At 46.4% G+C, this 25,977-nt stretch overlaps 1 protein-coding gene across 15 annotated transcripts in view; it reads right to left on the reverse strand.

Moving 5' to 3' along the window:
- The window catches only part of znf536 (zinc finger protein 536), a 518,664-nt gene that overhangs the window by 144,680 nt on the left and 348,007 nt on the right, over nucleotides 1-25,977 (reverse strand). For 12 of the 15 annotated variants that reach the window (XM_052462075.1, XM_052462080.1, XM_052462077.1 and 9 more), the window contains one exon: nucleotides 25,884-25,927. The exons of the other annotated variants lie outside the window; for them this stretch is intronic. The gene's annotated coding sequence lies outside the window, so the exon portion shown is untranslated. The remainder of the gene's footprint in view (nucleotides 1-25,883; nucleotides 25,928-25,977) is intronic. 15 annotated transcript variants of the gene reach the window in all.

Consider the following 25,977-nt stretch of genomic DNA (forward strand, 5'->3'; position numbering starts at 1 on the left):
TTTAGTGTAGCCTTATTCATCCCCCCTCCCCCAATCGCATGTGCTGTAGAAACCTCACAGCATAGGGAGTCAGGTCAGACACTTCTTTACCTCAGCCTCACAGCATAGAGAGTCAGGGCAGACACTTCTTTACCTCAGCCTCACAGCATAGAGATTCAGGGCAGACACTTCTTTACCTCAGTCTCACAGCATAGAGAGTCAGGGCAGACACTTCTTTACCTCAGCCTCACAGCATAGAGATTCAGGGCAGACACTTCTTTACCTCAGCCTCACAGCATAGAGAGTCAGGGCAGACATTTCTTTACATCAGCCTCACAGAATAGAGAGTCAGGGCAGACACTTCTTTACCTCAGCCTCACAGCATAGAGAGTCAGGGCAGACATTTCTTTACATCAGCCTCACAGAATAGAGAGTCAGGGCAGACACTTCTTTACCTCAGCCTCACAGCATAGAGATTCAGGGAAGGCAGTTCTTTACCTCATTCTCACAGCATAGGGAGTCAGGGCAGACACTTCTTTACCTCAGCCTCACAGCATAGGGAGTCAGGGCAGACACTTCTTTACCTCAGCCTCACAGCATAGGGAGTCAGGGCAGACATTTCTTTACCTCTGCCTCACGGCATAGGGAGTCAGGGCAGACACTTCTTTACCTCAGCCTCACAGCATAGGGAGTCAGGGCAGACATTTCTTTACCTCAGCCTCACAGCATAGGGAGTCAGGGCAGACACTTCTTTACCTCAGCCTCACAGCATAGGGAGTCAGGGCAGACATTTCTTTACCTCAGCCTCACAGCATAGGGAGTCAGGGCAGACATTTCTTTACCTCAGCCTCACAGCATAGGGAGTCAGGGCAGACATTTCTTTACCTCAACCTCACAGCATAGAGAGTCAGGGCAGACATTTCTTTACCTCAGCCTCACAGCATAGGGAGTCAGGGCAGACATTTCTTTACCTCAGCCTCACAGCATAGGGAGTCAGGGCAGACATTTCTTTACCTCAGCCTCACAGCATAGGGAGTCAGGGCAGACATTTCTTTACCTCAGCCTCACAGCATAGGGAGTCAGGGCAGACATTTCTTTACCTCAGACAAAGGGAAACAGATCGAACAGGCCACCGCCAAGTAAGCACTTCTCGGACTGAGACGAGAGCGCTGAAACTGGATCCATTCTGCAGGGTCATGTCACCAGCACACATGGACCAAATGTCCATTCATCTTTAAGTACAGGACACAGGGGGAAAACAATTTTGGTTGAAAATATAATCTTGGGGCAAGTCCCAACACTACATAAAATAATGTCAGGGGTAAAGACAGGCTACTTCATATTACAGATCAATCTGATGTTAAATGTTACTGGTGATAGAGAACATTGGTTGCTGACCATTGAAGACCTGGGATGGCATGGTTTATGGTCCACACACACACGCACAGTGCACGCCACCCAGAGCACTATCGATCGCACCTGGCTCCGACACACTCTCATCGGTGTCATTCAAACCCTCTCAATTTTTAATCACCAGTTCAACACTAGATCCAGTCCCTCCACTGGGCTGCACACGCACGCACGCGCGCGCACACGCACGCACGCACGCACGCACGCACGCACGCACACACACACACACACACACACACACACACACACACACACACACACACACACACACACACACACACACACACACACACACACACACACACACACTACACTTACTGTAAGCAAGGTTAGACTGCACAACCGACCAGAAAGAACACAACAGGCCCACAGACAGGCTCATACAACAGATTTCATGGCTTTTAGAAAGCCCACCAACTTTCCCCCTTCGGCGTGACCTTGCTCGAGTGATATTCATTACATCATTAAGTTACCTCTTCATTAACTTTTCATTATTTATGGAGGCTTTGGGGAGTGGAGTCTTTATCAAATAGTATCTTTCGTTGAGCGCACTATGTAGAGGACAGCTCCCCCTGAGAACCAGCCCGGTATCTCACTGCCAACAGGAGTATCAGCCATGAGCCCTGTCATCCCATACCTCAGAAATACTGCTCTGATCAGACTGGGGGGCAGCTACTCTGGCTTACAAACAGAGGGCGTGTCCTCTATAAAATAGTCACAGGGATTCGAGCATAGCTTTATAGCCACAGCGTATAGTCATCAGTTATCTTTCTGTCCCACTCCTATCTTTTCCCTTTCATTTATTTCATATATTTATATTACAAAGTCAAACTTCTGTACGATGACCTCTGACTCATCCAAACATCTCTGGATAGAACACATAAACATATTTGTGTTTCTCTAGCCTTTACATGAGCACCATTCTGTTCCCAAGCGTTCGTGGCGATCTGTCATTAGCGATACATCGGCCCGAACGCAGCCACAGATTGCGTTTAAAAAAGTTCTGGCCACCGACCATTTAGCATCACCAGCCAATTATAAATGGCAAATCACAATACGCAGATTTTTTTCTGCCTCCCCTCCTAACAGCAGACCCTGGCAAGGCTCCACGGCTTCTCTTGAATAATGTGGTGATAGCCCTTTGTGCTAGGAGCTGCCCAGCCATTTGTTATTTCACACAATGAGCTGTGAGAGAGAGAGAGGATTAGGGGTCTGGATGGCACAGTGACCTGATCACCCCCTGTCCCAAATAGACGACAGTAATGCAGCCCTATACTGTAGCCAGGCTAGAGAGCTGCCTCTCAATCTCCAGACCATCTAAAGATCGTTTGTCAATTACAGGAGGCTAATGCATCGGGAGGCGAGAATCCCCACTGAAATAAAAGGGAGGGAAAAAAGCGAGAAGAAAAAAAAATATCTCGAGAAACGCTCACACGCTAATAATATAACTTAAACATGCTGAGAGAGAGCATTATGCGCAAATGGAAATCAAAAAAGAAAAACACAGTGTAATTTAAACTGGGGCAGGAATGGGTTTATCTTACAAATGGTAATCTCTCTCTCTCTCTCTCTCTCTCTCTTCTCATCTCTCTTCTCATCTCTCCCTCTCCTCTCTCTCTCTCTCTCTCTCTCTCTCTCTCTCTCTCTCTCCCCTCTCTCTCTCTCTCTCTCTCTCTCTCTCTCTCTCTCCCCTCTCCCCCTCTCTCTCTCCGTCTCTCTCTGTCTCTCTCTCTCTGTCTCTCTCTGTCTCCCTCCCTCTTTCCCTCCCCCTTTTGAGTAAGGAGACCAGTGCAATATTATCACGGAAAGAGCATTCACTATAAGATGGGTCTCTGCCCAGTCAAAAGGAGATCTATGTTTTGTGTTGAAAAGGTTAAAAAGGTGACACTGAAGTAATGGTTGTGGAAAACCTTTCTGGGGGACGAGGAAAACTAGGATTTTCAAGACACATAGGTAAAAGTCTCTGAGGTGAATCACATCTCCACGATAGCACACCGCCCCCTGGCCTTTAAAACATACCTAGTCTGCTACAACACAAGGCACTCCACAGATTAAGAAATCACACCCACTGCCTCAAACAGTGGACATAAAAGTAAAACGTACAAAACATTTCCAAAATTTGCCACCAGAACAAACTGCTCTCTCTATAAGATAGACGTGTCGTGGTAAATAAAACTCAAGGTCGCCGAGCAGTATTCCGGAGATAATGAAATAAACTACTTAAACCTGTGTGTGTTTATCTTCAGTGGAGCTTGAGTTAAAAAAATAATAATATGATGTGCAACATTTCAAGGCTTAGCAGAAACCTCAGTGAGACAATGGATGAACGCAAACAAAAACACACACACACACGCACACACACACACACACGCATGTAATTGTGGCACCAGTCATGCACACACACACACACAAGGCCCAGTCAGTCTGACGTTATCTTGTAAGACTTGTGTTTCCGAGCAGCTGCACTGCTGAAAAGAGGTGTGCTGATATATTCTAATCACTTTTTTTTTTTTTAGCCTGGCTGATTATCGCATCAAATGGGCTGTGGCGTGATTGGTTGTTTTAACCGGGAATTGTTCAGTAGAACAGAATGTTACTGTCCTCCTTTAAGATCTGTGTCCCCTTCCCCACTAGCAGAATAATCACCAGAGGGGAAGGAAATCCAGAATAACTTTTGTTTCACGTCGTTCAGTTGTTGCTTATTTAGTCCTTCTTTGAAGAACGTTTCCTGGTTTGAGAAAGGCTGCGTAAAGGTGGACATATCTGCAATGATTCCTGGTTGTAATTGTCAATTTGAGGATGCAAAGAGTCTGGCTAGCCCATGTATGACCCCAGCTAGTGTAAGAAGTCTTCTTAACTTAAATGACATCATTGTGTGAGAGAGATCCTTATCACTCTCAGCCCCTTTCCAGCTGTCCCGCTTCATTTCCATCCCTCTCCCCTTCTACCTCCTCTTTAAGAGACTAAAACGCTGCACACACTCCACTCCAAGGATTACAGACGCACACTCACTCTCTCAATCCCTCCCGTGTCTTCACCATTCTCCGTCATCCCAAGACATAAGCCATCGGGAATATTGGGGAAGTTGTGCCGAGTTCAGATTGGATCTATGTAGCGATGACAGAATGCATCATCCGACAGCCACGCTAAGCTCCCGCTGAAATAGTTGTGTCTGCCGCACGGCATTACTGTCACGAGACGGAGCGCACTACTCTGCTTCTCCCCTGTTAGGCAGCGCCTTCGGGGAATACGCCGAGACACCTAGGGCAGGCCCCACCGAAGAGCTGAGTCCTACACCACAGCCACACAGTCACAGCGACACAACAGCAACCAGAGAGAGAGAGAGAGAGAGGAGAGAGAGAGAGCGAGAGCGAGAGCGAGAGCGAGAGAGAGAGAGAGAGAGAGAGAGAGAGAGAGAGAGAGAGAGGGAGAGAGATAGAGAGAGAGAGAGGGAGAGGGAGAGGGAGAGGGAGAGAGAGAGAGAATGAGCGAAAGAGAGAGAGAATGAGCGAATGAGAGAAAGAGAGAGAGAATGAGCGAATGAGAGAAAGAGAGAGAGAGAGAGAAAGAGAGAAAGAGAGAAAGAGGGAGAGAGAGAGAGAGAGAGAGAGAGAGAGAGAGAGAGAGAGAGAGAGAGAGAATGAGCGAATGAGAGAAAGAGAGAGTGTGAGAGAGAACGAGAGAAAGCGAGAGAAAGAGAAAGAGAGAGCGAGAGCCTTCTCAAGAGCGGGAAATTCCTCCTCATCTCATAGGCAATTGGATTAGTTAATGATAACACATCACCTCAACACTCCAGCTCCGTTCTTCATTACTTCACACCCTACAGCTAGAGCTCATGCATCATGCATCTGATGACTTAAGTTGCAGGCTACATCTAAGTCTATGTTACCAGACTGTATACGTCGGCACAATGTGCATGTAACTGTTCTGTACACGACGGTATGTGGGTGTGGGATAAATCAATATGGTATTGAGTTGAACTTAACTATGTCCTAGGACCTCACACATGCCTTACACAATCCTGTAATCACAGACTGCAGCCTTAACTGTCAGAGAGGGATCCCTGCCAGAGAGGGGGTAGACCCCCCCCCCCCCCTCCCCCCATACCCTAGAGATGAGTTGTCACATGAGCTCCATCACAGAGTGCCTTTATTAGCCGAGGCGTGGGTCTTACCCTCACTGTCATCTTCAAATATGGCGAACACCTGCTCACGGGCGCGCAACACAATCACACAGAGCCTGCAAAGAATTAATTTAGAGTTTGGGTAATTGCAACAAAAATATGAAATCTGGACGTGTCACATCCATTTCTCAGGCCCCAACTGAGAGTAATTTGAAACAGCTTCCCATCGATGGACTTTTCATCTTTTTTTTCTCCCTGAAAGCCGTGCAGTTTCTTTTATAACACACAGATATCCAGACGGTTATTTGCTTAAGAGGGACAACTGACAGAAATTCTTTATGCTTCTACCCCCCTCCTTCCTCATACTGCTCTCGCCTCAAATTCCACATGTCTAAGATATATGATGGTTTCGGTGCCAGCATCTATGCCGCCAATAATATAAATTAGCAGTGCAATAAGATTTGCAACGCTGCCACAATCAGCCCTGAATGCATGAGCAAATCAGCCGCCTTCTCTCACCCACCCATGCCAGTGTTGCTTTTTACTCAGTCACATAATGATCCCTCTATCCGTCGAGCTCTGAGACTCAAGCACTGCTAATAATTCATGCCACTTTTTATATGCCATTGTGCCTGTTGATGTTCCTCATCACTGAACCCTGCATGACTGGTGCCACAATTACATGTGTGTGTGTGTGTGTGTGTGTGTGTGTGTGTGTGTGTGTGTGTGTGTGTGTGTGTGTGTGTGTGTGTGTGTGTGTGTGTGTGTGTGTGTGTGTGTGTGTGTGTGTGTGTGTGTGTGTGTGTGTGTGTGCGTGCGTGCGCGTGTGTGTGTGCGTGCGTGTGCGTGTGTGCGTGCGCGTGTGCGCGCGTGCGTGTGCGTGTCCATGTATGTGTCTGGTGCGCGCTCTGATCGAGATTAGTTTGAATGGTTAGGAGGGAACAGATGTCAGCGCATGTCGACTGCCAGGAAGACTGAACAAAGCCAATCACATTCATTCCCTTCCCGTCCAAATGCAGTATAAGAGGGGACCTGGAAAACAACCCATGGCATTAACTGTGAGCGTGCCATCCCATGCCATCCCCTTCCATCTCGCACCGTGTATAAACCAGCACATGCTGCCCGCCTGCCTGGCACACAGAGGGACACCTTCCATCTCATTCAGGATAAATCGCTTACATGATTAGAGACGCGGAGGAGTGTAGAGGCAAGATACAAAATGGCGTCAGAATAGGATCTACCCTCAATGATAGCTTAGCCATTCATGAGATAAGCATCGCAAGGCATTTAGCGCTGGAACCTAAACCCAAACAGGTCATTTTTCACACATAAGAAATGATCATCTCCAAACGCAAACTATCTTCTGACATAACGCTCAATTTCCGTGTGTTGTTTGATTCCCGACTGCTACGCCGAGTAATGTCCCCGTGTTTGACAAGATCTATTTACCAGAATCACTATCAACGCGCACACAGGCATACACACGCACGGTGGGCTTTTTCACACGCTCAGATAGGAGTGTAAATCTAATTCAGGTGACAAACAAGCGTCTTAATTATTTTGGAAAATGTAGTCATGCGGAAAATCATATTCACCAGACGATAATGAAGAGGAAACTGAGGAGGGCAACAGAAGTGGATCTATGCCACGCTGTTTGACCTGTGACCCACGCGGCACTACACAGACCCAGAGGGAAAGACAAGTGGAAACAATAGCACCCGCACTTATTTGGGGGAAATTGGGATACTGCGTAATCGGTCGATAATCCAATGTCCTTGGTAATCAGCTTCAGAATTGCCTTTGATAAGAAGGAAAGTAATACGTTAGACCATTAACAGACGTTCTGTGACGGGCATCTCATGGAACGTACCAAGATAATAACTGTTTTTCCCGACAACTGGAGTGGCATTCTTGCTATTATTTTACTTAGGCCCATGACACTATGGCTTACAGGGCTTTTTGAGTCTTCTGAAATGTTTCCCCTTGGACAGGTTTCTGAATGCTTATCATGATATTGATTATGACACCCCTCTTCTGCATCAAAGGAGACGTGCCTCTACAAACAGGCGCCTGTGCTTCATTTCATTCTATCAGACCAACAGCCAGTGCATCATAAAAGAATTGGCACTCACCACGTTAACCCCTTACCGCGTTAACCCCCTTACCGCGTTAACCCCCTTACCGCGTTAACCCCTCACCACGTTAACCCCATTACCACGTTAACCCCATTACCACGTTAACCCCTTACCGCGTTCACCCCTCACCACGTTAACCCCTTACCCTACACTGGAAGAGAGAGAGAGAGAGAGAGAGAGAGAGAGAGAGAGAGAGAGAGAGAGAGAGAGAGCTCTCGTTACCAGGACCACCAAAGCATCATGGGAGCTTGTGCCATGTGCACTTGCAATACCTCTGCTCTGTTTTTTCTGTCCTTTCTTCCCAGACCCTAGCCCGCTGTGGACAACTGGGTCTTAAATGTGAAGGACTGATCGGTGTAGCAGTCCAAGACGGACATGGGGTTAAAGTGACTGGCGAGAGTATCAACTCTCAGAACCACCCCCCAGTTTTGAAAGGAGTTCTGCCAAGTTGAATGTCGCAGATCCAACGGATCCAAAGGCCTTGTGTGTGTGTGTGTGTGTGTGTGTGTGTGTGTGTGTGTGTGTGTGTGTGTGTGTGTGTGTGTGTGTGTGTGTGTGTGTGTGTGTGTGTGTGTGTGTGTGTGTGTGTGTGTGTGTTTTATGGTGAGAACAATAACGGGTAAATCTTCTCCTCGTGCAGAGCGAGGTAACCCACAGCGTCACGTGACCGTCACAGGGAGTGAGTGACAGAGCCATGGAGATGTGGTGTGGGGAATCCGGCGACCTTTCCCCGCTCGGCTGCATTGTAAACCACACTCGATTTCCCATCCTACTTTAACAGCCTGTGAGTGGTGTGTAACCCCGAGGTTAAAGAGCAATCTGTAACCAATTAACCATTTGACTAGCAAAGCCTGCATTCCGTGAATGGGAGGAACGCACAGAGCAGTGGAAATCCTCTGACTGGATGCAGGCGTGTTGGTGGTGGCGACAACTGAGCGAGGGGTTACGAGTGAAGGGGGAGCGGGGATGATGGGGTTAAAGCCTTCCATGGTGACACTGGGATCCAACACTACCTGGTAAAAACGTCAAACCTGACCACGATTTACGGGGTCTTGTGGTGTGGCCCTGGTAACGAGCCCCAGGCTTGGTACACGACGCCTCCCTCCAACAGGAGAGAGATACATAAAGGGAGAGAGAGAGAGAGACAGAGTGGGAAGGAGGGAGAGAGTGGAGACAGCGAAAGGGAGCAGAAAGAGCGACGGAAGGAGAGGAGTCTTGGGGGCCGGCTCCCTCCTCTCCATCCATCAGTGTGTCTGCAGTGGGATCAGGGCCGTGTAATGAGCCGTGGGCCCCTTTACACGTGTTGACGTGCCGCAAAATAAGATCTATTTACCTACACGGCCGCTAGCGACTGGAGGGGAACGCACGTTCCGCCCGCTGCCCCACCCCCCAATCTCGGAGGTGAACCCACCCTCTCGAAAAACTCGGAGCTCTGTCTGCTTTGCCTCTGTGGTCAGCCCATCTATCTCTGGAGGGGGGCAGTCAGAGGAGGAGAGGGGTGATCCTCTTACACAGACAGAAGCAATTGAGCCCTAGTGTCACATGACTTCAAGGCATCGCTGTCAAGGGGGACTGAAACAGTCAAGGAAGTGACCCCGTAAATGTTGCACTTGACCGTGTGGTTCGATTGGAAAGGATGTGACTTTCATGAGTAGAACATTATAAACTATTCTGCTTGATTTGTGTGGATATAATTTAAAAAACATCCACTAAATTAGTATTACAATTGACAATGGTTTTGGACAGATGATCAATTTTTGACAGTTTACTGAGAGAGCTGATCAACCACAAAGATCTGATAAGACAACAACTGTAAATGAAGAAAATCGAAGCTCATATCCATAACGTACCATATCTAACCAAGCTATTTTCTCTTCGTTTGTCTTCCTGTCCACTGTCCAGCCATTTTCACACCACCCGAAAGAACTAACGATGCATTTAAAGGGAGAATTAGCAGGAGAGCAGAGGGCAAACTGCCTTTTCACGAGTGTACAGCGGGCCAGAGAGCTCAGCACACAGCCCTGCGTCATAGTGTTCATACTGTACCTACGTGGGAATAAAAGACGACACCGATTCCACACAGCGTCCTCAGAAAACAAAAGAGAAAGAGAGAGTAAGGACAGAGAGAGAGAGAAAGGACAGAGTGAGAAAGAGAGAGAGAAAGAAAGTACAGAGAGAGAGAAAGAGAGAGAGGGAGAAAGGACAGAGAGAGAGAAAGAGAGAGAGAGAGAGAGAGAGAGAGAGAGAGAGAGAGAGAGAGAGAGAGAAAGGACAGAGAGAAAGAGAGAGAGAGATAAAGAGAGATAGAAAGGACAGAGAGAGATAAAGACAGATATAAAGGACAGAGAGAGAGATAAAGAGAGATAGAAAGGACAGAGAGATAAAGAGAGAGCAACAATAGAGAGAGAGAAAGGACAGAGAGAGAAAAATAGTGATAGAAAGGACAGAGAGAGAGATAAAGATAGAAAGGACAGAGAGAGACAAAGATAGAAAGATAGGACAGAGAGAGAGAGAAAGGTAGAAAGAAAGGACCGAGAGATAAAGAGAGAGAAAGGACAGAGAGATAGAAAGGACAGAGAGAGAGATAAAGATAGAAAGATAGGACAGAGAGAGAGATAAAGATAGAAAGGACAGAGAGAGAGAGATAAAGATAGAAAGATAGGACAGAGAGAGATATAAAGAGAGAGAGAAAGGACAGAGAGATAAAGAGAGAGCAAGAACAGAGAGAAAGGACAGAGAGAAGGAAAGAGAAATAGAAAGGACAGAGATAGAGATAAAGATAGAAAGGACAGAGAGAGAGATAAAGATAGAAAGATAGGACAGAGAGAGAGATAAAGATAGAAAGGACAGAGAGAGAGATAAAGATAGAAATATAGGACAGAGAGAGATATAAAGAGAGAGATATAAAGATACATTGGGGGAAACAAGTATTTGATACACTGCTGATTTTGCAGGTTTTCCTACTTACAAAGCATTTAGAGGTCTGTAATTCGTATCATAGGTACACTTCAACTGTGAGAGATGGAATCTAAAACAAAAATCCAGAAAATCACATTGTATGATTTTCAAGTAATTCATTTGCATTTTATTGTATGACATAAGTAATTGATATATCAGAAAAGCAGAACTTAATATTTGGTACAGAAACCATTGTTTGCAATTACAGAGATCATACGTTTCCTGTAGTTCTTGACCAGGTTTGCACACACTGCAGCAGGGATTTTGGCCCACTCCTCCATACAGACCTTCTCCAGATCCTTCAGGTTTCGGGGCTGTCGCTGGGCAATACGGACTTTCAGCTCCCTCCAAAGATTTTCTATTGGGTTCAGGTCTGGGGACTGGCTAGGCCACTCCAGGACCTTGAGATGCTTCTTAAAGGGCCACTCCTTAGTTACCCTGGCTGTGTGTTTCGGGTCGTTGTCATGCTGGAAGACCCAGCCACGACCCATCTTCAATGCTCTTACTGAGGGAAGGCGGTTGTTGGACAAGATCTCGCGAAACATGGCCCCATCCATCCTCCCCTCAATACGGTACAGTCGTCCTGTCCACTTTGCAGAAAATAATGATGTTTCCACCTCCATGCTTCACGGTTGGGATGGTGTTCTTGGGGTTGTACTCATCCTTCTTCTTCCTCCAAACACGGCGAGTGGAGTTTAGACCAAAAAGCTCTATTTATGTCTTATCAGACAACATGACCTTGTCCCATTCCTCCTCTGGATCATCCAGATGGTCATTGGCAAACTTCAGACGGGCCTGGACATGTACTGGCTTGAGCAGGGGGACCTTGCGTGCGCTGCAGGATTTTAATCCATGACGGCGTAGTGTGTTACTAATGGTTTTCTTTGAGACTGTGGTCCCAGCTCTCTTCAGGTCATTGACCAGGTCCTGACGTGTAGTTCTGGGCTGATCCCTCACCTTCCTCATGATCATTGATGCCCCACGAGGTGAGATCTTGCATGGAGCCCCAGACCGAGGGTGATTGACCGTCAACTTGAACTTCTTCCATTTTCTAATAATTGCGCCAACAGTTGTTGCCTTCTCACCAAGCTGCTTGCCTATTGGCCTGTAGCCCATCCCAGCCTTGTGCATGTCTACAATTTTATCCCTGATGTCCTTACACAGCTCTCTGGTCTTGGCCATTGTGGAGAGGTTGGAGTCTGTTTGATTGAGTGTGTGGACAGGTGTCTTTTATACAGGTAACGAGTTCAAACAGGTGCAGTTAATACAGGTAATGAGTGGAGAACAGGTGGGCTTCTTAAAGAAAAACTAACAGGTCTGTGAGAGCCGAAATTCTTACTGGTTGGTAGGTGATCAAATACTTATGTGATGCAATAAAATACAAATTAATTACTTAAAAATAATACAATGTGATATTCTGGATTTTTGTTTTAGATTCCGTCTCTCACAGTTGAAGTGTACCTATGATAAAAAATTACAGACCTCTACATGCTTTGTAAGTAGGAAAATCGGCAAAAACGGCAGTGTATCAAATACTTGTTCTCCCCACTGTAGAAAGAAAGGACAGAGAGAGAAATAAAGACAGATAGAAAGGACAGAGAGAAAGAGAGATAGAAAGGAGAGAGAGAGAAAAAGAGAGAGCAAGGACAGAGAGAGCAAAAGGACAGAGAGATAGAAAGGACAGAGATAGAGGAAGAGAGAGAGAGAAAAAGGACAAATAGAGAGAAAGGACAGAGAGAGAGAAATAGTGATAGAAAGGACAGAGAGAGAGAAAGGACAGCGAGAGAGATAAAGATTGATAGAAAGGACAGAGAGAGAGATAAAGATTGATAGAAAGGACAGAGAGAAAGATAAAGATTGATAGAAAGGATAGAGAGAGAGAAAGATTGATAGAAAGGATAGAGAGAGAAATAGTGATAGAAAGGACAGAGAGAGAAATAGTGATAGAAAGGACAGAGAGAGATAAAGACTGATAGAAAGGACAGAGAGAGAAATAGTGATAGAAAGGACAGAGAGAGAAATAGTGATAGAAATGACAGAGAGAGAGATAAAGATTGATAGAAAGGACAGAGAGAGATAGAAAGATTGATAGAAAGGACAGAGAGAGATATAAAGAGAGAGCAAGGACAGCGAGAGATAGAAAGAGAGATAGAAAGGACAGAGAGAGATCTAAGAGAGCAAGGACAGAGAGAGATAGAAAGGACAGAGAGAGATAGAATGATTGATAGAAAGGACAGAGAGAGATATAAAGAGAGATAGAAAGGACAGAGAGAGATAGAGATAGAAAGGACAGAGAGAGATAGAAAGATTGATAGAAAGGACAGAGAGATATATAAAGAGAGATAGAAAGGACAGAGAGAGATTGAAAGAGAGAGAAAGGACAGAGAGATATATAAAGATTGATAGAAAGGGCAGAGAGAGATCTAAGAGAGCAAGGACAGAGAGAGATAGAAAGGACAGAGAGAGATAGAATGATTGATAGAAAGGACAGTGAGAGAGATAAAGATTGATAGAAAGGACAGAGAGAGAGAAAGATTGATAGAAAGGACAGAGAGAGAGAAAGGACAGCGAGAGAGATAAAGATTGATAGAAAGGACAGAGAAAGATAAAGATTGATAGAAAGGACAGAGAGAGAACGTTTGATAGAAAGGATAGAGAGAGAAATAGTGATAGAAAGGACAGAGAGAGAAATAGTGACAGAAAGGACAGAGAGAGATAAAGACTGATAGAAAGGACAGAGAGAGAAATAGTGATAGAAAGGACAGAGAGATAAAGATTGATAGAAAGGACAGAGAGAGATAGAAAGATTGATAGAAAGGACAGAGAGAGATAGAAAGATTGATAGAAAGGACAGAGAGAGATAGAAAGAGAGATAGAAAGGACAGAGAGAGATAAAGAGAGATAGAAAGGACAGAGAGAGATAGAAAGATTGATAGAAAGGACAGAGAGATATATAAAGAGAGATAGAAAGGACAGAGAGAGATTGAAAGAAAGATAGAACGGACAGAGAGAGAGAGATAGAAAGAGAGATAGAAAGGACAGAGAGAGATAAAGATGGATAGAAAGGACAGAGAGAGATATAAAGATTGATAGAAAGGACAGAGAGAGAAATAGTGATATGAAGGACAGAGAGAGATAGAAAGATTGCTAGAAAGGACAGAGAGATATAAAGAGAGATAGAAAGGACAGAGAGAGAGATAGAAAGAGAGATAGAAAGGACAGAGAGAGAGATAAAGAGAGAGAGCAAGGACAGAGAGAGAGAAAGAGTGAGAGCTGTGCTGTGCTGTGCTGTTGGGCAAAAGAGAATGCGACTAATAATGAGACATCTATTTTACCCACCAGCCCTCTGTGTGCAGCGCCTCGATGATACGCCTGTTTTCCTCCGGCCCCCATTATCAGTGCACTTGAACCCGGGATAACAATGAGTTCATAGAGATTGAGAAGTGCCGGGGCCTTAATTGTATGTATTTAGTCACGCAAACCGAGGCAATGGCTTGAGAATGGCTAGTTAGCCAATGACATCATTTAGCTTCAGAGTTGACTCAATGGGGCTGGAGCAAATGTGCACTGTTGCCACGTCCACCCAGCCAGGATCTGCTCGCTGTGTCAAAGAACTGTCTGTCTCATATCTACAGTGCTATCGACCCTCTGCAGTACAGGACATATTTGGTGTTTTCAGAACCAGTAGGTCTCCCAAGATCCCTCCGGCGGTATCTCCGTCTTCATTGTCAACACCTTCTTCTTTAAAGAGAAGATGCTTTGAGAACTATGCCAGTTGTGTTGTTTGTTTTTTTGCGTGGCGTGCGTGTGTTTGTGTGGCGTGTGTGTGCGGGTCCTTTGTCAATCAACGGTGGATGTTTTTGGCGGCACAAAGCCGATGATCGCATCATGATGTTATTGTGCCTGACTTGCTCGGCACAAAGAGGGAAGGGAGCGTGTTCTCAAGCAGGGATGTCAGCACTTGAAAAATCAATCACCATCTGGGCTCATTTCATACAAGGGAGAGAGAGAGAGAGAGAGAGAGAGAGAGAGAGAGAGGGAGGAACAACCAACAGCTCCCGTTTGGCCAGAAACAACAGGCTAGGCCCACACCTAAGAAAAGCATTATGGCAACATCGGGGCCTTATCCACAGCAATGAGGCGGCACTGTGCGAAAAGCAGCTCGGCATTAGCTGAGCGCAAGGTCACAGAAAGCAAAACACGGATAAGGGTAGAGGGAGCACAGATTCACCTGCTTGGCACCACAGGTCAGTGAGTTTCTTTCAAAGAGCTCACGTCTGTTTATTCTTCGCCATTTCAACGACTAGCTCCATGGTTGTACCGGAGCTTCATACGTAATTGATCTTCTGAACTTAAAAGTATCAAATCGTAACAGGGGGGGGTTTGAATGTATGTCACCAAATCGGCACTGAAACACTAAAGCTCCACATTTTGGAGAAGGCTGAGGGGGGGGCATGAGTTCTGCTGCAGCGTTGCCTCCTTTCAGTGGCACAGCTGTGTGAAAAACACCAGTTAGAAAAGATGCTGAGGCAGCGAAAGCATTTAATAGTCAACAAACAGTTATCTAAGCCCATGTCCAACAACTAGACACCGCCGTAATGTGACCTACATACTAAGTTAATAAGATTTTTTTTTACATCAGGGAGGGGGCGAACAGAACAGAGCTCATTCAGCTGACAGTAATTAAATAGCAAGGATTCCTTTTCAATGGCCTTTCGCCTCTCTCCCAGCTAAGAAAGTATAATGTAACAGAACATATTGTGCCATATTAAGTATTCTACTCTTTTTTTTGTTTTTTTGTTGTTCTCGGTTCTTTGGGATTTAATGGAATGACAAGTCAGGGGAGGGTTAGTCTGAATTTTTCCAAGGACGTGGGATGGATTCTAACACTGTTCCATTCTTGCCTAAGCTGGGGGATGAACCCGCTGACCTGGAGCCAGCGTGCCACATTGGAAGAACAAAAAAAAATGTCATATGTAAGTCAGAGGGGAAAGAGTTCAGACGGACCCGTGGACCACTAGTCCATTCACACACACACACACACACAATACACACATACGCACATCCACAGCCATCCACATCCATCCCCAGCCTTTCGCCTGCATGCCCACCTCCCTTGAAGATGAATATGAGAGTGAAACCCAAACCAGCCATGCTCTCAGATCAGGTAGGTCCGTTCCAGACAAAAAACCGCAGAAGGATGATAAAAGAGGGGGAGCGGGCGAAACAGGCGATACGCCGGCCGCCAGAACAAAGCAGGTGTCCGTATTAATGCACCATCGAGCACTTGGAACCCTGCACCTCAATACAGGAGGAGGAGGAGGAGGAGGAGGAGGAGGAGGGGCAAGACGGGAAGGGCGAGCACAGTGAAAGAGCAAAGTCAGTAGAAGAAAACTTTTCAACCAATTGGAATAAGGAGAAAACAAGTCAACGTGTGACATTGTGGTGGACAACACCATAAACCTCCAATTGGGATGAATCATCAGTGGAGCTCTTCATTCTGTCTGTGACCAACAGACAGAATGAAGTTCCGAAGATCAAGAGTTCCGAAGATCAAGACGAAGTCAGGACAAAATGACACGTCGGACGTTAGACAATGTAAAGGGCAGTCGTGACACAACGAAATGACAAAGGAAGCGATCGAGTTAGTAAGGGCCACAGCATTGCCCCCCCCCCCACGGAGAGCCTCACATTCGTTAAATAACTGCTGATGAGTCACTGTGGCATTTGCGTTCCTCAAGTCCTGAAACAGGATTTGGGTTTGGGTTTTCATTAGACAACAACGGGCAAAAAGGCAATAAAGAAAAGAGAGGGGGGAGAGAAGGAGGAGAGAGGCAGAAAGAAAAAATACGTTTTGGCGGATCAATTACCACACCTCAGGGGCGTCTTAATTGAATTCTCCTCTACAGCTGCCACATATTCCTCTGGTTGTAGGTGTCTACGGCATTTGCATAAACGTGCCTCCAATTTGATGCCGGGAAAAGAGAAAAAAAAAGAGGTCGCGAAGCACCCAGAACAACAAAAACACATCCAACCAGAAAAGAACAACGGCTGTTTAAATAGGGATAAGGTGGATTCTAGGAGTCAACCTGGGATGTGTTATTGAGAAGTGCATTACAAAAAGATCCTTCTATCCACACAGCACCCCCCATTGTGTGGTTTTGGAAAAACACTGATAAAAAAACAAGGTTAAAGAATCCACTGTGCGATTTAACATGCTCCATCATTCCATCATACCAGATACTCCACAGCTGTCTCTCTTCTTGTTGTTCTCCTTCGGTGTAGCAACGTCTCAGCGTCTCAGGGTGTCTAACTCACATCAGGTTCTCTGTCCCATGAGAGTTTGCTTTCTTACAAGCACTGTTTCATCACAACGCTGCTATTTTTAGGCCCCGAATTTGAAATCTGGTCACAGAAATCAGGCTCCATTCAGGAGAGGGCCTTTGTAGAACTTAAATACACCCCAATGTGTCCTTCAACAAAGACCTCTCCTTTTTACTCACCCTTTAATGCTTTAAGTTTAGGATTGTTAGTTGGTTCTGTGGGTGGGTTTTCTCTCTTTTTTAGGCATTAGACCGGCTAGCTATTCAACGCCACAGTGTCTATAAAAATTCATCAGGATTAAAATGACCTCAGACGCAAAATGAAAGTTCCTAAAGTACACAATGGAGGCTGTCTTTTTGACACATTCTCCAGGCCTTGGGAACAGTATTGTTTCCTGACAAAGTGTCCCTGCCTTGACAATGAGCACCTTTCAGCCCCACACAGGGTCTGCCTTTAGAGCCGGAGAGGGAGACGTATTTCACATAACAATCAAAGAGGAGAGAAAGACCCTCGTCGCTGTAAAAGTGGCCCTTCAGAAAACCTGAACAGATCAAAATGGAGTAAATGCTATTTCCCTCTTATTGTGGCCCTCCAGCTGTGTTTTATCAGATGAGGGAAGTATGTAAGTGAAAGGGAGCCCTCATTCTTAATCGTATTTCTCTTCCCATTGCAGTAAGGGAGAACGGGGCGTGACAAAGAGAATGAAACGCATCTCATCAGGTCGTGATTCCTGGGCTGACCTATATCTTTAGTTAAGTGTATCACAAATATAGGAAACCCATTTTTTGTTTTTACATTTACATTTGAGTCATTTAAGCAGACGCTCTTATCCAGAACCGCTTACAGTAGTGAGTAAACACATTTGTCATACTGGTCCCCCACGGGAATCAAACCCGCAACTCTGGCGTTGCAAGTGCCAAGCTCTACCAACTGAGCCACGCGGATTATACAAGTGTAATTACATAAGCGTGGCTAGAACACGATGTCAGCAAGACCATCTGTGATGAGTATGTGTATACTGTACTGTACTGTATGTGTGTATATATATATATATATATATGGGTTCCTATATTTGTATATATGTATATATACTTTGTGTGCACGTACGTGCATGTGTGTTCTTTACACACCCAGTGCAGTTAGTTGGTGTAATGAGCAGACGGTGTGTACATCAGGCCATCATTGCCACCCACTGAGCCAGCCAGTCGCGCCACCGTCGCTAATCACGCTAAAAAATGAATTGCATGTCTGTGTTGGTAATTCCAAATGGCATTTGACTACCTCCGCCTAGATTTATGATACACATATAAATATAGTATTTCTGGACAGGTGGATTAATAGGTTTCCTTAAAGGGCTTCTTTATAGGTCAGTGCCTGCGTGTAACCCCCCCCCAAAAAATATATATATATTCTCATCTGCGCCTCAATTCATTACAGCACAGGAGGAGAGGAACACAGAAGGGGAGAGAGCACAGGGCTGAGAAAATGATGCCTCTAGTGAGTGAACTGTGAAAATGCACGCACACTGCTGTACGCGTTGATGTGTGTAAATCTGTGTCATCGTGTTGATGGGCCTCTGTAAGTAGTAGTATGAAATTGCATTAGTAGTTACTGTATTTGTTCAACCTACAGCGTGAGTGGTATTTTGAAATTGGGATGTTCTGAATTTGTAGAATTGGGGACATGGCACCCTTGGACACAGACTTATCTTAAACCTAATTAGATCATGATAATAGCTTTAGGGCCTCGGTGATAAATGGTTGGCCTGTGGATCGGAACCTTTCTTCAGTTCCAGGTTGTGCACATTGTGCGTATACAGTAGTTCAGCGTTAGATTTTGCAAAACAGACAGAGCCTCAATGTTAGTAAGGTTAGATTTGTGTTCGATTAAAAAGTAAAGGCTTTGTATGGGTCTAATAATGACCTCATCATTTACCCGTTGTTTTCGTGTTGGCACGTCTGCTGGCATTTCACTGCCATCCGCAAAGTGCACGCCACCCCTCCCAGTGTCGTCTCCTATGACATAAGAGATTCATAAACACCCTGAAACCCTGGAGGGCAAACCCGATTCACTGTGTATTAGTGATGGGTCATTCCCTCTTTTCACTCTCCTCCAAAGCCATGGCTTCTCTTCTGAGGCTCTGTCCTGTAGTGTTAGCCAGCCTGCCCAGCGTTTTCCCGGCCCTCCCTCCCTCGCTTGCTTGCTTTCCCAACCGCCATCCACTCCGATGTTCCACGTTTTATTATTTCGATAGAACACGCATTCCTCTTGTGGGAAAACTTTTCCCCTCAGTGTCATCTGCGTCATGACGAGTTAATGTTGCAAGGCGACATCTATCTTTTTCCAACACCTTGAGGGCATCTTTTAAATGGAGGAATTTGGTCATTATGTGACATTAACCTCATTAGAAAACGCACTTTAACTGCTCGGAGATTAAATTGATTTACAGCTGCCATTTCCAGTACTGCTCTCGATCAATTGTTAAACTATCCTTTTTATGGGCCCAGACTCCACTGTGTGCCTTTTCTCTCCCTCCCACTCCTTGTATTAATGCCAGGTATGTATTCCAATAAAGGACGTGGGCAACTTTTTTTTATTTTTTTATGCCACTGTGGTTTAATGTGAAAAATCTCCTACATAAGTGAGCCTCTCCCAGGCTCTCACAATAGAGAATATGATCTGGCTGAGACGGGCGTGTGGCGCAGTGAATCCATCCGCTCCGTTTGTGTGGCTAAATGTCAGCGCTCTGCCTCTCTACTCCTGACAGCTCAGGTTTACGTGGCCGTTTAAGCATAACACGCACACTGTATTTCTTTGATAAATCAATAACCCTACCATTTCTGTGCACCAGCCGCCCTCCATCTGGGAGAATTGATCCCCGCGGATGGAGTGATACCGCCCTCCCTCCATCCCTCCATCGTTCCACCGCACTTTTGACACATAAATAAAATATGTTGGCCTTTTTTTTCTTCAATTGGCCACAATGTTGATCCTGAGGAATATGGCGCAGGTCACATGGTAGCATCGAGGGGGAGACTGGAGCTAGGAGTCGGGTGGCTGCTATCGCTCACTGGCGCCCCACAAAATCCCCGGAACTTTCCAGCAACGCATTTATTAGAGTGAATGAGTCTTCTAAAGAATGGCATTACAAAATAATGTGGTCGCTAAATTATTTAAGCATTTTTGCCATAATGCTTCACTTCATAACCACAGAACTATGTACACCCACACGCACACGCACGCACATGCACACACACACACACAGAATTAAAGCAAATCCATTTAATGTCATCATCCAAATTTAGAAAAGATGAGAAGGCGGGGGGGTGGTGCAGAGAAGGTTCGGGGGGGTGCAGAGAAGGTGGGGGGGTGCAGAGAAAGTGGGAGGGGTTGCAGAGAAGAGAAAGTGGGGGGCGGTGCAGATAAGAGAAGGTGGGGGTGCAGAGAAAGTGGGAGGGGTTGCAGAGAAGAGAAAGTGGGGGGCGGTGCAGATAAGAGAAGGTGGGGGAGTTGCAGAGAAAGTGGGAGGGGTTGCAGAGAAGAGAAAGTGGGGGGGGCGGTGCAGATAAGAGAAGGTTGGGGGTGCAGAGAAGAGAAGGTGTGGGGGCGGTGTACATAAGAGAAGGTGGGGGGCGGTGCAGATAAGAGAAGGTGGGGGTGGTGCAGAGAAGGTGGGGGGTGCAGAGAAGGTGGGGGTGCAGAGAAGAGAAAGTGGGGGCGATGCAGATAAGAGAAGGTGGGGGTGTGCAGAGAAGGGAAGGTGTGGGGGCGGTGCAGATAAGAGAAGGTGGGGGGGGGCGGTGCAGATAAGAGAAGGTGGGGTGGGGTGCAGAGAAGAGAAGGTGGGGGTGGTGCAGAGAAGGTGGGGGGTGCAGAGAAGGGGGTTGCAGAAAAGAGAAGGTGGGGGGGTGCAGAGAAGAGAAGGTGTGGGGGCGGTGCAGATAAGAGAATGTGGGGGCGGTGCAGATAAGAGAAGGTGGGGGTGGTGCAGAGAAGGTGGGGGGGGGTGCAGAGAAGAGAAAGTGGGGGGCGGTGCAGATAAGAGAAGGTGGGGGTGCAGAGAAGAGAAGGTGTGGGGACGCTGCAGATAAGAGAAGGTGGGGGGGTGCAGATAAGAGAAGATGGGGGGGGTGCAGATAAGAGAAGGTGGGGGCGGTGCAGATAAGAGAAGGTGGGGGTGGTGCAGAGAAGAGAAGTGGGGGGGGGTGCAGATAAGAAAGGTGGGGGGGGGGGTGGTGCAGATAAGAGAAGGTGGGGGGGTGCAGATAAGAGAAGGTGTGGGGGCGGTGCATATAAGAGAAGGTAGGGGGCGGTGCAGATAAGAGAAGGTGGGGAGGCGGTGCAGATAAGAGAAGGTGGGGAGGCGGTGCAGATAAGAGAAGGTGCAGATAAGAGGGGCGGTGCAGATAAGAGAAGGGGGGGCAGAGAAGAGATAGTGGGGGCGGTGCAGAGAAGAGAAGGTGGGGGGCGGTGCAGAGAAGGTGTGGGGAGGGCGATGTTAACTCCATCACACTACTATATTTAGGTGTCAGGCTCACAAGCCATCCTGACTTTAATATAAATAGATATAAATCAACATGCGGGGCACTGTGTTTTACCCTCTATCAACAGATGAGTGCAACATGTTTTCCCACACCTCCTCAACATATTCAGGGAGTGATGGTGAAAGCATTTCTGTGGCCGGGTTCGAAACAGCTGCTAGGTGAACTAACCTTGGTGTGGCATGCCAGGGGCCCCACCTCCAGAGTGTCCACTGCTGCCCTGCCACTCTCCCCCTGTGACCTGCCTCCTGGCTGGGTTGCTGCAGTCCTGTGTGACCCCACTACCACCACCACCCAGGCTCAGCTCAGGTCAGGGCTGTTGCCACACACAGCCCCTCAAGTCAGAGCCTCTGGTGCCTAATTAGGGAGGAGGGATGGAAGAATGGAAGGATGGAGGGAAGGAGAGCCAGCTTGGACTTTAAGAGACTAACCCACCTCTGCCATAACGGAGCACTTATGGGATTAAAGGGGCATTAGCGTTGATATGCCCATGTAGGCCGTCTGTATATTTATATAGGGCCAGATGATGCAAACTGAGAGGCAGCCACGACAACTGTTGTCTGTGCACTCATCATTATCATAATCACCTTCATCATCATCACCCCACACAGATTGCATCATGGGAATAAATGTGTGGTGCCACCAGACGCGTGGAGCTTATTCCATGTCAGCGCCACTCTCCCCCCCCCTCTCCTCTCTCTCTCTCTCTCTCTCTCTCTCTCTCTCTCTCTCTCTCTCTCTCTCTCTCTCTCTCTCTCTCTCTCTCTCTCTCTCTCTCTCTCTCTCTCTCTCTCTCTCTCTCTCTCTCTCTCTCTCTCTCTCTCTCTCTCTCTCTCTCTCTCTCTCTACCCCCTCTCCTTCCCTTGCGCTCATTCTCTCTCCGTCTCTTAACCCCCCCTCTAAATGCCTGACTCACTCCAGACTGTGACGCTCTGCTTAGCTCTGGTCTGGTCTACTCTGGGTCCTGGAAGGAAACTGCTGAGCTCACAGCCTCCACCACCACCACCACCACCCACCCACCTCCTCCTCCTCCTCCTCCCCCTCCTCTCTCACCCCCCTCCTGGAGGATTTCCCCTATTAAGAGGGATGGGTCGATGAGGAGGAGCTAGAGGAGGAACAGGTGAGTCTACTGAATGGTAATGAGTCTGAATCTCTCCTTTGTCTGGTCCATTTATGAGGACATAAACAAGGTACTTTTCAACAGTAACCTTCCAGTCTTGGGGCCCCGTACAATACCAGAGGGAACATTTCTTTCATGCACATAAAACCTGCAGAAAATAGTCATCACATGGAGTGCATATCAACGTCGGTAAATAACATTTTGACAGTATGTTATTTACAACCGTCAAGCTTTTTGTCTAGAAATGTAATCAGACATGAGTAAATATGCTGACTCAGAAAGGCTGTTTTCTCCAACTGTTTATTGGTTACTCTCCGCTTATTTATGTGCGTCCTACTAAACAAAGACCTCCCACCATAACAAGAACAACAGTGTTGAACGCAGCCGAGTGTTTGATCTTGACATGTTTAAGTGACCACAGCTATCCCAACTACAGAGGGCTGGATGAACTGTGTGGTCAGAGGCATGTGCAGTGTGTGCATTGTTGAGATACACTCAACTCTGGCCCATATTGTTTGGCTTTGAAATGGTTTCGTTTGATTTTCTCTGCCTGGAACCGGATACTTGAGACAAAAAAACATTCAGCTAAAAAAAAAAAGCAGTGGCTCAATACACGTTATCCTTAATGGAGTAGGATACATTCTGAACCGTAGCATTTGAGAATGGAAAAATACATATGTGGGGTGAAAAGAGTGTTTTTGATGTAAAGTGTTAACAGCTGTGCTTGGTTCTGGGAGTGTGGAGGTCGGAGTGTGGTTTGACTCCGGGGTCAGGTGCCCCCACCTGCCCGCCTCAGCTGCCCCTTGCTAAATGGAAACGAGATGTGATATTGTTCTAGTCATCACGGCCATCTGATGTCAATTTCACACAGTGGTGGGACCCTCCACAAGCTGGTCCATACCACCAACCACACGAGTAATAAACAAAACCAAGATAGGAACACACACACACACACACACACACACACACGCGCGCGTGCACAAGCTTCCTTTCTGTGTCTCGCTGTCTCTCGCTGTCTCTCTCTCTGTCCTCTATCTCTTCCTTTCCCTCTGTTACAGTCTCCCGATCTCTCTCTCCCTCCCCCTCTACCCACACTGGGATAAGTCATGAGGAAATTGATGCCCATGTTTTGTCCGACCACCTGTTCATTCTGGATACAAGTCTAAGAACCCAGTAAGGGTTAACCCTCTTTGGGGAGGTAGCGGGGGAGGTAGTTGGCACCCCAGTCAGAAACGTGCCCCCACGAGTGGCAGGCTGGCTCAGACCGTCCGGCTGGGTGGGACGGGAGCCCAGTCTTGGACCGGTCCACATCTCCCCCAAATCCTCCAGTCGCTCCAAACAGAGTCAGTATGCTGCCCCTCCATTACCCCCCCCCCCATCCTATCCCAACCAGGAAATCATTGTCTCGGTCAATTTACATGAATTTATCTACGTTTTGAAGGACTCTTACCGTATGAAACCACAATGGTCTCGAAGGTTGTATGATCACCAACACGTGTAGACTATTCATGGAAAAAATAAAACAAACATAACATTTTATATGAGATCATATTTTAATTATATTTTTAACCCATTGGCTGTAGGTTTAATGACTGAACATGATGTCTAGGACCACTCAGTGTGCGTCTAAAATGATAAACGATTGCCGTGCACTTGAAGCTCACATGTCCCTCACTCTGATCGAACACAAAGCCACCAGTGAACAATGGAGGCAGGGAAGCGGTGTTGTGTTACCTGCAGCGTGAGAAGACTCTCACATGTCCAAATCACCTCAGAACCACCACCATCTTGCCACCACTCGTCAAACTCACACAAAGTCATGAGAGCGGAAATTAGGAAACCATTCTCACTAAAAACCTTCACAATCATCTCCTGAGAGAAAACAGCGCTCTTGTTTTTTTTTTTTTACTGAAAAAGGACAAATATTTTAAGAGGCAATGAATTTGGTGGAGCTGAATAGGACGTTGGTATATGTTTTACTAAAGGCAATATAATGGCATACTATTATTAGATCACATTAATCATGACTGTGCCAAAGGCAGTGACAGCGGCACTGAAAGGGATTGAAAATGTTGGTAATGGATATAAATTACCCATTGTGTGATAAAAGGATTTTTGTTCACTAAGAAGGTAGGGATAAAACAGGAAACCTCTGAATGCGTGTGTATAAAATATTGAATAATACAGGCTATCGGAGTGGGATTAACATTCACAGCGAATCAGATAGTAATAGTTTGACAATTAAAAGTGGACTAAACCCATCCAGTTAGACAGGAGGGTGGCGAGGTAGGAGAGTTGTTTTGACAGAGGTCTGTCAGTTGGCACGGCGATAATGAGTCACATCTCTCCTATATACGGTTATTTATTGCCCGACTTGGCTCGCAAACAAAAGATCAATAATTTGGAGCAAATCTAATGTTGCCCCTGGCGCTAATATGGTCATCCATCACATCTGCCATCTTTATGTGGGAGATGGACTGAATTTGTGTTTATTTGAGATCAAATGCAATTACATCATATAGCCTTAATAACATCTGAGCCCCCCTGTGAATATGTGTGGGTTTTTGATCATGCGTATGCATATACAGTATGCTTGTGAGATGTGTCACATTCTAATATATTTACTGCTATAAGACGTGTTTCAACATCAATCTTCATTTCTTTCCACAGTCCTACATTTTGAAATATGAAGTGTGTCAACAGTCTATCCCCCCTTAGACGGCAAACGAACAAACATCCCTCAGACAAATACACACATAGCACGGCCAGTCCCCCATTGAGACAACACAGAGCTAGTGAGGAGATCCCTCACTGACAAGCCCTGGGTGTGCCAGCTTAAGTCCACCTGGGCTCTGTCTGACTGTCTGCCTCTCAGAGTGAGGTGTGAGTCTGGCGAACGACAGACAGAGGTCATCTGTCACAGAGGATCCCTCCTGCCTAGGTGTTGCCCCACGCACCTCCAGAGAAGGCCCTCGCAGGTAGACTAATAAGCATAAGGCACAGGGAGAGGCCCCGCAGAGCCCCAAAGCACCTCCTCACACGACATCCCTCTCCCACTGTCACAGGCCCAGGACACTAACCTAACGACCTGCACTGCGCTTGATGATGACGCACACCACGAGCCAAACGGAAGCCATTTAAATGGGTATAGTGCCTAAAAAATACATCAATTCAAATTGTAGATGGGTGTTGTTTTTGGGATATATGGGGAATATGGAAATGTCAGTTGGGTCCAATTTCTCAGTCTCACCTCTATGTGGTATAACAGAAATACAGTAAGCATGGTTCCTCACCTAATGTGTTTTCTTTGGGTCTTCTAATTGACATCCGTAGATCACTGGAAAAGCAAATAACAGAGAGAGAGAGAGAGAGAGAGAGAGAGAGAGA

Source organism: Oncorhynchus keta, chromosome 14 (assembly GCF_023373465.1).
Source record: "Oncorhynchus keta strain PuntledgeMale-10-30-2019 chromosome 14, Oket_V2, whole genome shotgun sequence".
In the NCBI taxonomy this organism is placed as follows: Eukaryota; Metazoa; Chordata; class Actinopteri; order Salmoniformes; family Salmonidae; genus Oncorhynchus; species Oncorhynchus keta.